This window comes from Cervus elaphus, chromosome 9 (assembly GCF_910594005.1).
Source record: "Cervus elaphus chromosome 9, mCerEla1.1, whole genome shotgun sequence".
Lineage (NCBI taxonomy): Eukaryota > Metazoa > Chordata > Mammalia > Artiodactyla > Cervidae > Cervus > Cervus elaphus.
This window is the reverse complement of record NC_057823.1, coordinates 16,702,253-16,714,480: the sequence shown is the minus strand read 5'-3', so window position 1 is coordinate 16,714,480 and position 12,228 is coordinate 16,702,253. Positions and strand designations below refer to the sequence as shown.

At 38.3% G+C, this 12,228-nt stretch overlaps 1 pseudogene; it reads right to left on the bottom strand.

The window, feature by feature from the left end:
* Window positions 1–1,562: 1,562 nt before the first annotated feature.
* LOC122700903 lies at window positions 1,563–2,545 on the bottom strand (annotated as a pseudogene).
* Window positions 2,546–12,228: the final 9,683 nt, after the last annotated feature.

The following is a 12,228-nucleotide window of genomic DNA, read 5'->3' as shown; positions in this document are numbered from 1 at the left end:
ACTGAAAGACTAACAGGAGAAAAACAACAAAGCAGTAACATAGCATTCATGGGTGAAGAAATATTGTACTCCATCAAGGGCTTGAGGAGTATAAAATGAACAGTTGAGCGTTTAAGGTAAACAGAATCTTACTGACCACTATGGAATGTATGTAAGATGAACTCAAGATAGAAAATAGAGCAGTTATTTCAAGAGTCACACTCCAAAGCAGTGTATACAAGTATGAGTTTGGAGCAGAGATAATAGCTTCATAAACAACACGTAAGCCATAGAGACCAAACTCTATGGTGTAGAGAGGCTATATGTGAGGAATCATTATCAACAATAATGGGGAAACCACGTTGCCTGTTTGGCTTCTCAAGTCGTGCAGTGGTAAACAACCTGCCTTCCAATTCAAGAGATGCAGATTCCATCTTTGGGTCAGGAAGATCCCCTGGAGAAGGAAATGGCAACTCCAGTATTCTTGCCTGAAAAATATCATGGACAGAAGCGCCTGGCAGGCTACAGTCCATGGGATCACTAAAGAGTCATGTGCAACTTACCAACTGAACATGCACACGGGCACGTTGCCTGTTACTATAGTAGGCTCTTCACATCTTCCCCCATGAGCTCAGATCTCTTTAGGATATGGGGCATTTGTCCAAGAACAGTTAGGACCCATGACATAAAGGTCACATTTGACTGAAAGATCTGACTTAGTTCTCAAGAAGTTTAGTTCTCAAGAACTTCTCAACCTTGGCCACACAGCAGAACCAGCCTCAGTGTGTTTAAAAGTCCTCGAGCTGGGACTTCTCTGGTGGTCCAGAGGCTTAGATTCTGCCTTTGAATGTAGGAAGCATAACTTCAATCCCTGGTCTGGGAATTAAGACCCCCCACAAGCTGCATGTTATGACCAAAAATAAATAAACAAAAATAAAGTAATTTTTAAAAATCCTCAGTTCAGGACAACCTAAGTCTAACATTGTGAAGTATTTATCCTCCTTTAAAATAAGTAATAAATTTAAAAATAAATAAATAAGAATAAAATAAATAGACTCTTTGGCAGTGAGTCTCAGTTGACAGTCTTTAAAAAAAATTTTTTTTATTGTAGTATAGTTGAATTACAATGTTGCAAAATGGTCAGTATTTGTAAGCCCCCCAGATTATTTTGTTAAAAGCCAAGGCTGAGAAGTCATGACATGTATCCTCACACATAGACTGCATACATAGACTTAAAACATAGTAATTAGCTGGAAAATAAACAATAGTTTTAGAAAAAAATGTACTATTTAAATCTGTAAATAATGGAGTTGTTCATCTTTCTAGTATGTGGGTCACCACAATAAACTAGAGACTCCGCCTTGGGTATAATAAAATTCAGTCACAGTAATTCTGACATCTACAGAATCAAAGAAGACCTTCCCAGCCCCATCAAAAGCATATCTAAAGAAGCAATATTCAGGTGGAAAACAAGGAGAGGCAAGAAGGCCCTAAGAGCTACAACTAGTGTTATGAGGGAGGTAGAATTTTCAGATCTCGATGTTAATTTTACTACATTTTCCAACCTACACTTCAAATGGAGGTTATATTGTTTTGTTGAGGAATCTGCACAAGGCCCTTTTGATGTCTCGGTTCCTCAGGCTGTAGATGAAGGGGTTCAGCATGGGGGTGACCACAGTGTACACCACTGAGGCCAGTGCATCCTTCCTGGGAGATTCTGAGATGGCTGAGCTGAGGTACACACCAAGGCCTGTTCCATAAAATAAGCAAACAACTGTCAGGTGAGAACCACAGGTGGAGAAAGCTTTATACCTCCCACCTGAAGATGAGGCTCTAAGAATGGAGGAAATAATTTTATAGTAAGAGTAAAAGATCCCTGAGAAAGGGAGAAAAGCAAAAATGGCACCAATAAAATATATGACTATATTTTTGGTGAAAATGTTAGAACAGGCAAGCTTGAGGAGCAGAGAAGGGTCACAGAAGAAATTAGAAATTTCCACATCTTGGAAGCAGGTAAGTTGTAGCACAATCAGATTGTGTACCTGGGAGTCCATAAAGCTTCCCACAAAAGACACCAAAACTAAGGAGTAACAGAGGCGTGGGTTCATGATGACTGGGTAGTGCAGTGGATGACAGATGGCCACAAACCTGTCATAGGCCATCACAGACAGCAACATTCCATCCATACATCCAAAAAGGATAAAAATAGACATCTGTGTCAGGCAGCCAACATAGGAGATGACTCTACCATGAGTTTGGATGTTCACAATCATCTTGGGGACTGTGGTGGAGATGAAGCCAATGTCAGTCAAGGAGAGGTTGGAGAGGAAGAAGTACATGGGGGTGTGGAGGTGGGGATCAGAGATGACAGCCAGGATGATGAGCAGGTTCCCTAGCATGGTGACCAGGTACATGAACAGGAAGAGGATAAAGAGCAAAGGCTGCAGTTCTGGATCATCTGAGAGTCCCAGGAGGAAGAATTCTGAGACACTTGTTAGATTTCCAGTTCTGTGTAGCTTGGACAACTTTGGAAGAAGAAAAGAGGACTGGAAAAATATAAATACATAAATGGTCACACAGTACTGTGCCCATATTTTGGACTCAAGCAATTCATTTCTCAGATTATACACCCCAGTTCCTTCAGCAATATTTCTCAGTGTGACAAATTCTATTTTCTTAGAATTGTTTCCTATTGGTTTCTGTGTTATTCACTTCTGTCTATACTCTCTTACATTATAAAGCTTTATGAAAAGTGAAAGAGAGGAAGGATATTAGAGGTAATATATCCATGGTCTCAGTTAAATACAGCCTACTTCTTTCGACATAATACAGAATGAGAGTCCCTTTCCCTTATAAGAAAGCATGTAAAAATGCAAATATAAAGAAGTTAAGTCATTTATATAAATCTTATTTTATTCAAATACAATTCTAGATATTTCCTCCACTTAGAATATTTATAAATCTCTATGAAATGCAGAGGTATGTCATCTGGGCTCTAAATGAAAGGTGAATGTTCATAATCAGAACTCATTTTACATGATATTCAGAATTTATCATCCTTTGTTTTTCTGTCTTCCCTCGCTTATGAAATAAGGGATTACTCAAGTATCAGAGTTTTCTCTTAGAAGTCATTTAGTATATATATTTTTCATACATTTGACTTTGGTGGACTTCAAATTTTGATTAATATTGTTTAGTTAAGTGTACATGATCTAATGCTTTGTTGACTACAAAGATGGTGTTTGAGTACACAGCACTGCTAAAGATTACACAATAATGAAATTTAAGAAATCCTCTTGAAATTTTTTATCTTAAACAGGGTTACTTGTTTCAATACTATCTCATTTAAATGTTTGATGGGTGAGACCCTTTACCTTTGGAGGGTCTATTCTGTACTGGCAGAAAAATAACACTTCATTGATTTTATTTTCAGTTTACTGAAGTGATTGAAAAAATTTCATATATTTGAATTGTGCCACCTGAAGGTCTTTAAAATACATACAAAATGATGATTTAATATAATACACATTGGGAATGAATACCATAGTCAAGTTAAATAATGTATGTGGCACCTCACATAGTTTCTGTGAGTGTGTGTGTGTGTGTGTGTGTGTATGTAGTAGCAGTTACGCAGATCTCTCTTAGCAGAATTCAAGAACACAATCAGAATTATTAGCTATAGTTATCAGGCTTCATATTAGATCCCCAAACTTACTCATTTTGTAACAAAAGTTTGTACATTTTGACCACTATTTCCTCACCTTTTCTACCACCAATCCTCACAACAAGAGTTTGATTTTCTTAGCTTCCACACAGAACTGAGATCAAAATGGATTTGACTTTCTATGGCTGGTATATATAGTTTAATAAGCATGGTATTGTCCAGGTTCATCCATGTTGTCAAAAATGGCAGGATTTTCTTCTTTCAGTGGCTAGATAATACCCCATTGTTTTTATATACTCATCTCATTTTCTTTACCTATTCATCTGTCAACAGATACTTATCCGTATTTTCACTATTTCAAATAATATTGCAAAGACAAGGGAATGCAAACATCCACTTTTGAGGTTCTGATTTTATTTCTTTGACCAATACTCTGAAGTGGGGTTGCTGGTTTCTATTTCTATTTCAATTTGTTGCAGTTTAAATATTTTTAAAGAACATCCATTCTATTTTCTCTAACGAAGGTACCAATATTCATTCCCACCAACCATGTACAACAGTTCCCTTATCTCCACTTCCTCACCAGCATATGTTTTCTTTTTATTGTTTTTAATAGCCATCCTAACAGTCATGAGGTGATCTTTGATCTAGGTTTGGACTTGTGTTTCCAATATTAAGTGATGTTGAGTACCTTTTTAATATACCTGTTAGTCTTGTTCTCCTGATTGTAAACACTTCAGAGCCAGCACCTATAATGTTATGATGTTTTGATAACATAATAACAGTACATGATGTGATGGTTGATGTCACATTCTTCATCCTTGTCCTCATCCTCATCCTCATCACTACTCTCATAGTGAACTGAAGTGTTCAGGGGGAAGGTTACAGAGTCCATTAGCTGCTCTGGTGGGAGGGATGCCAGCCAGAGTCAGAACCAGTGGTGGTGGAAGCAGAACTCTGAATGAGAGTTCTCACACCCCAGTCACACCCTAGAATGTAGATTTTAAGTGCTCTATTTGAAAACTGAGCAGATCGGTGCCCTCCAGATTTCTCTACCAAGTAAAACATCATGTTTGTTCCTCTTGTGGAGGGAATAATGCTCCCAACAGTTCGTCATTTAATCATTGTCTCCCTCAGTACTTACGGGGCTGGGCTGCATCTCTGCTGGAGCATGACCAAGGAACACAGACTCACTGCCCTTCTCCTGCCTGGTGTGTGATTAAGTCTCAGGGTCCCTCCTCAGGTTGAGCAAGAAGACAGACTCAGGCTGGACCTTCTGATGCAGATTCCTATGAAGGATGGAGACACAGGCATGGACTCACAGTATTAGAACAGGCAAATTAATTAGTTAGAGGCACTGGCCAATTATTTACAATGGTATCACCTTAGGGCTCAATGCCCAAAACTCATCATTAGTAAGCTGGTCCACATTATCCCAATCTCTGGAGACTTGGTAATATTAACAGAACAGGAAAGGAGAAAAACGAATGTCCTAGGAAGGATCTGGGCCCCTCTCCTCCTCAGGAGGAAATTCACCTTGTACTTTTACTTATTGCTTCTAACTTGCAGGTACTTAACATAAAATTCAGACTCCCCCACCCCCAATTTAACCACTCAATGTATTATTTTGATGTCTGCAAATCAATAGTATCAATCATGAAATCTAAGTAGCATTAGGTCTATACCAAGACTGTGATATACTTTCCATTTTCACAGTTAATATTTGTCTCTAAGAATAGCTTCTCTTTTTTTGGGGTAATTTTAATGAATCTTCACATGGGGTCACAAGAGTCAGACATGATTTAGCAACTAAACCACCACCAAACCAATGAGTATTCAGTTTTAAGTTTTTTTCTCTATTGATATTGGCATATGGCTTTATCCCAGGGATGCAAGTGTTCTTCAATATCCGCAAATCAATGTAATACACCACATTAACAAATTGAAAAATAAAAACCATATGATTATCTCAATAGATGCAGAGAAAGTCTTTGACAAAATTCAACATCCATTTATGATAAAAACCCTCCAGAAAGCAGGAATAGAAGGAACATACCTCAACATAATAAAAGCTATGTATGACAAACCCACAGCAAACATTATCCTCAACGGTGAAAAATTAAAAGCATTTTCCCTAAAGTCAGGAACAAGACAAGGGTGCCCACTCTCACCACTATTCAACATAGTTTTGGAAGTTTTGGCCACAGCAATCAGAGCAGAAAAAGAAATAAAAGGAATCCAGATTGGAAAAGAAGTAAACCTCTCACTGTTTGCAGATGACATGATCCTCTACATAGAAAACCCAAAAGACTCTACCAGAAAATTACTAGAGCTAATCAATGAATATAGTAAAGTTGCAGGATATAAAATCAACACACAAAAATCCCTTGCATTCCTATGCACTAATAATGAGAAGATAGAAAGAGAAATTAAGGAAACATTCCATTCACCATTGCAATGAAAAGAATAAAATACTTAGGAATACATCTACCTAAAGAAAAAAAGACCTATATATAGAAAACTCTAAAACACTGGTGAAAGAAATGAAAGAGGACACAAATAGATGGAGAAATATACTGTGTTTATGGATCAGAAGAATCGATACAGTGAAAATGAGTACCCTACCCAAAGCAATCTATAGATTCAATGCAATCCCTATCAAGCTACCAATGGTATATTTCACTGCTGCTGCTGCTGCTAAGTCGCTTCAGTCGTGTCTGACTCTGTGCGACCCCATAAACGGCAGCCCACCAGGCTTCCCCGTCCCTGGGATTCTCTAGGCAAGTACACTGGAGTGGGTTGCCATTTCCTTCTCCAATGCATGAAAGTGAAAAGTGAAAGGGAAGTCGCTCAGTCATGTCTGACTCTTAGCGACCCCATGGACTGCAGCTCACCAGGCTCCTCCGTCCATGGGATTTTCCAGGCAACAGTACTGACTGGAGTGGGGTGCCATTGCCTTCTCCAATATTTCACAGAGCTAGAAGAAATAATTTCACAATTTGTATGAAAATACAAAAAAACTCAAACAGCCAAAGCAATCTTGAGAAAGAATAATGTAACTGGAGGAATCAACCTGCCTGACTTCAGACTATACTACAAAGCCACAGTCATTAAGACAGTATGGTACTGGCACAAAGATAGAAACATAGATCAATGGAACAAAATAGATAGCCCAGAGATAAATCCACACACCTATGGACACCTTATCTTCAACAAAGGACGCAAGAATATGCAATGGAGAAAAGACAACCTCTTTCAGAAGTGGTGCTGGGAAAACTGGTCAACCACTTGTAAAAGAATGAAACTAGAACACTTTCTAACACCATACACAAAAATAAACTCAAAATGGATTAAAGATCTAAATGTAAGACCAGAAACTATGAAACTCCTAGAGGAGAACATAGGCAAAACACTCTCCGACATAAACCACAGCAGGATCCTCTATGGCCCACCTCCCAGAATATTGGAAATAAAAGCAAAAATAAACAGATGGGACCTAATGAAACTTAAAAGCTTTTGCACAAGAAAGGAAACTATAAGCAAGGTGAAAAGACAGCCTTCAGAATGGGAGAAAATAATAACAAAGGAAGCAACTGACAATTAACCTCAAAAATATACAAGCAACTCCTGCAGCTCAATTACAGAAATAAAACCACCCAATCAAAAAGTGGGCCAAAGATCTAAACAGACATTTCTCCAAAGAAGACATACAGATGGTTAACAAACACATGAAAAGATGCTCAACATCACTCATTATCAGAGAAATGCAAATCAAAACCACAATGAGGTACCATTTCACACCAGTCAGAATGGCTGCTATCCAAAAGTCTATAAGCAATAAGTGTTGGAGAGGGTGTGGAGAAAAGGGAACCCTCTTACAATGTTGGTGGGAATGCAAACTAGTAGAGCCACTATGGAGAACAGTGTGGAGATTCCTTAAAATACCTGAACTAGAACTGCCATATGACCCAGCAATCCCACTCCTGGGCATACACACTGAGGAAACCAGAATTGAAAGAGACACGTGTACCCCAATGTTCATCGCAGCATTGTTTATAATAGCCAGGACATGGAAGCAACCTAGATGTCCATCAGCAGATGAATGGATAAGAAAGCTGTGGTACATATACAAATGGAATATTACTCATCCACTTAAAAGAATACATTTGAATCAGTTTTAATGAGGTGGATGAAACTGGAGCCTATTATACAGAGTGAAGTAAGCCAGAAAGAAAAACACCAATACAGTATACTAACGCATATATATGGAATTTAGAAAGATGGTAACAATAACCTTGTATGCGAGACAGCAAAAGAGACACAAATGTATAGAACAGTTTTTTGGACTCTGGGAGAGGGTGAGGGTGAGATGGTTTGGGAGAATGGCATTGAAACATGTATATTATCATATGTGAAATGAACCGCCAGTCCAGGTTCTATGCATGAGACGGGGTGCTTGGGGCAGGTACAATGGGATGACCCAGAGGGATGGGATGGGGAGAGAGGTGGGAGGGGAAGTTCAGGATGGGGAACACATGTACACCTGTGGTGGATTCATGTCAATGTATGGCACAACTGATACAATATTGTAAAGTAATTAGCCTCCAGTTAAAATAAATAAGTTTATATTAAAAAAAAAACAAATTACAAAGAAAAACAAAAGAAAGAAAACTATTCATCTTTACTTACAGTTTAATCACTGATACTTTAAATATTTCAGTGGATCTCCCAGAAGGTTGCAATCAAGATGTCCGTCAGGCTGCAGGTATCACAAAGTTAGATTGGCATATGTCCACTCTCAATCTCACTCATGAGGCTGTTGGTGTGATTCACCTGTTCATGGAATATTGTCCAGAGAATTCCTTCAGTTCCTTGACACGTGGTCTCTGGTGAGGCAGTTGGGTTTTATCAATGCAAGCCACCGAGAATGCCAGAGAGAAGCACCAAGAAGAGAGCCAGATTATTTTGCTCTGTTCCCAGAAGTGACTTCCCAACATTTCTTCCACATTCTTGTTGTTGTAAGTGGGCCTTTATGTACATCTTACACTTGATGGCAGGGAAATACACAGGGGTAGGAAAACCAGGAGTTTGGATCAGTGAGAGAATCTCAGATACTGCCCACCACACAGAAACCTCATCCTTTGACAGGAAGACACTGGGTTTTGGGGCATCAAAAATAATTCATCCACAGAAAAATATATAACTGTGCGTGTGAGCTAAGTCACCTCAGTCGTGTCCAGCTCTTATCAACCCTTTGGACTGTAGCCCGCCAGGCTCCTCTGTCCATGAGATTCCCCAGGCAAGAGTATTGGAGTGGTTGCCATGCCCTCCTCCAGGGGATCTTCCAGACTCTGGGATTGAACCCACATCTCTATGTCTCCTGCATTAGCAGGCAGGTTCTTTACCACTAGCCCCACCCTGGAAGCCCAAAAATGTATTATTAAACTGAAGTTATTTCATAGTGAGTAGAAGAGATAAGATTCTAGAATAAATGACAAAGATGAATCTATAGAACACGGAACATGAAAACCAAGGTTCATTATGTTTATACCATAAATGTGACATGTACTGCTTTTTTCCCCAATTCCCCCGTTTATGATGAGTATCCTGGTGCTTCACTGTGCTTAGTCACTCAGTCACGTCCGACTCTTTGTGACCCTATGAATTGTAGCCCACAAGGCTCTTCTGTCCATGTAGATTCTCCCAGCAAGAACACTGGATTGGGTTGCCATGCCCTCCTCCAGGGGATCTTCCCAACCCAGGAATGGAACTGGAGTCTCCTGCATTGCAGGCAGATTCTTTACCAGCTGAGCTACCCAGGAAGCCCTGAGTATCCTTGATCAAATGGCAACTGAGTAGGGTTAGTTATAGAGAGATGAGGAGAGTATTGGGCCTCTTTAAAATATGTGGGCAATGGTAAAGTGTTAAATTGAAGTCACAGCATTGTGGGGAGAAGGGATCAGGCATCAGAGTCAGTGTTAAGGATGAGTGTAGAAGACGTGGTGTATATAAAAGGTAGATATTGGTCTTTATGTAGTAAATTAGTGATTTGCTTTGTGCTTGACTCAAGTTTCTTTACATGATGAGTATCTGTAAAGAAAACAAGAATCTTCTCACATTCAATATTTGATGTGTCACTGAGAAATTTCTGTCCTCACTTTTTATCCCTTTATTCTGTGCAGAAATATTCAAACCCCACACTTTGTTCTATGAACCTCAATCTTGCAGTTACCATTAGAGAAAAAATAGATCCTATTGACTGTCCTGATAATAAACCCAAACCATATTTTAAAAAATTAATTAATTTTTATTGAAGGAAAATTGCTTTACAAAATTTTGTTGTTTTCTGTCAAACCTCAGCATGAATCAGCCATAGGTATACATAGATCTTCTCTCTTTTGATCCTCCCTCCCATCTCCCTCCCCACCCCTCTAGGCTGATACAAAGCCCCTGTCTGTGTTTCCTGAGACATACAGAAAATTCCTGTTGGCTATATATTTTACATATGGTAATGTAAGTTTTCATGTTACTCTCTCCATACACCTCACCCTCTCCTCCCCTCTCCCCATGCCCATAAATCTATTCTCTATGTCTGCAAATAAATTCTTCAGTACCATTTTTCTAGATTCCATATATATCCATTAGAATATGATATTTATCTTCCTTTTTCTGACTCACTTCACTCTGTATAATAGGTTCTAGGATCATTCACCTCATTGGAACTGACTCAAAGGTGCTCCTTTTATGGCTGAGTAATATTCCATCGTGTATATGTACCACAACTTTTTTATCCACTAATCCATTGATGAACATCTAGATTGCTTCCATGTTGTAGCTATTGTAAATAGTGCTGCAATGAACAATGGGATACATGTGTCTTTTTCAATTTTGGTTTCCTCAGTGTATATGCCTAGGAGTCGGATTGCTGAGTCATATGGTAGCTTTATTCCTAGTTTTTAAAGGAATCTTCATACCACCTTCCATAGTGGCTGTATAAATTTAGATTCCCACCAACATGGCAAGAGCATTCTCTTTTCTTCACATTCTCTCCTGCATTTATTGTTTGTAGACCTTTTTCATGATGGTCATTCTGAGTGGTGTGAGGTGATATCTCATATAGTTATGATTTGTATCTCTAATAATGAGCAATGTTGAGCATCTTTTCATGTGTTTGTTAACCATCTGCATGTCTTCTTTGCAGAAATGTCTGTTTAGGTCTTTCCCCCACCTTTTGATTGGGTTTTTTGTTTTTCTGGAATTGAGTTGTATGAGCTGCTTGTATATTTTGGAAATTAATCCTTCATCAGTTGCTTCATTTGCTATTATTTACTCCCATTCTGAAGGCTGTCTTTCCACCTTGCTATAGTTTCCTTTGCTGTGCAAAAGATTTTAAGTTTAATCAGGTCTCACTTGTTTATTTTTATTTTTATTTCCATAACTCTAAAAGGTGGGTCATAGAGGATCTTGCTTTGATTCATGTCATTGGGTGTTCTGCCTATGTTTTCCTCTAAGAATTTTATAGTTTCTTATCTTACATTTAGGCCTTTAGTCCGTTTTGAGTTTATCTTTGTGTATGGTGTTAAGAAGTGTTCTAATTTCATTCTTCTACATGTAGTTGTCTAGTTTTCCCAGTACTATTTATTGAAGAGACTGTCTTTGCCCCATTGTATATTCTTGCCTCCTTTGTAAAAAATAAGGTACCCATAGGTGCATGGGTTTATTTCTGGGCTTTCTATCTTGTTCCATTGGTCTATACTTCTGTTTTTGTACCAATACCATACTGTCTTGATGACTGTAGCTTTGTAGTATAATCTGAAGTAAAGAAGGTTGATTCCTCCAGCTCCATTCTTCTTTTTCAAGACTGCTTTGGCTATTCTGGGTCTTCTGTGTTTCCATATGAATTATGACATTTTTTGTTCTAGTTCTGTGAAAAACGTCTTTGGTAGTTTGAATGGGATCGCATTGAATCTGTAGATTCCATTTGATAGTATAGTCATTTTCACAACATTGATTCTTCCTATCCAGGAACATGGACTATCTCTCCATCTGTTTATGTCATCTTTGATTTCTTTCATCAGTGTCTTATAATTTTCTGTGCACAGTTCTTTTGTCTCCTTAGGTAAATTTATTCCTAGATATTTAATTCTTTTTGTTGCAATGGTGAATGGGATTGATTCCTTAATTTCTCTTTCTGATTTTTCATTGTTAGTGTATAGAAATGCAAGTGATTTCTGTGTATTGATTTTGTATGCTGCAACTTTGCTAAATTCACTGATTAGTTCTAGTAATTTTCTAATACTATCTTTAGGGTTTCTATATACTGTGTCATGTCTTCTGCAAACAGTGAGAGTTTTACTTATTTTCTGATCTGGATTTCTTTTATTTCTTTGTCTTCTCTGATTGCTGTATCTAGGACTTCCAGAGCTATGTTGAATAATAGTGGTGAAAGTGGACATCCTTGTCTTGTTCCTGATTTTAGGGGGAATGCTTTCAGCTTTTCACCATTGAGAATAATGCTTGCTGTAGGCGTATTATATATGGCTTTTACTATGTTGAGGTAGGTTCCTTCTATGCTCGTTTTTTGA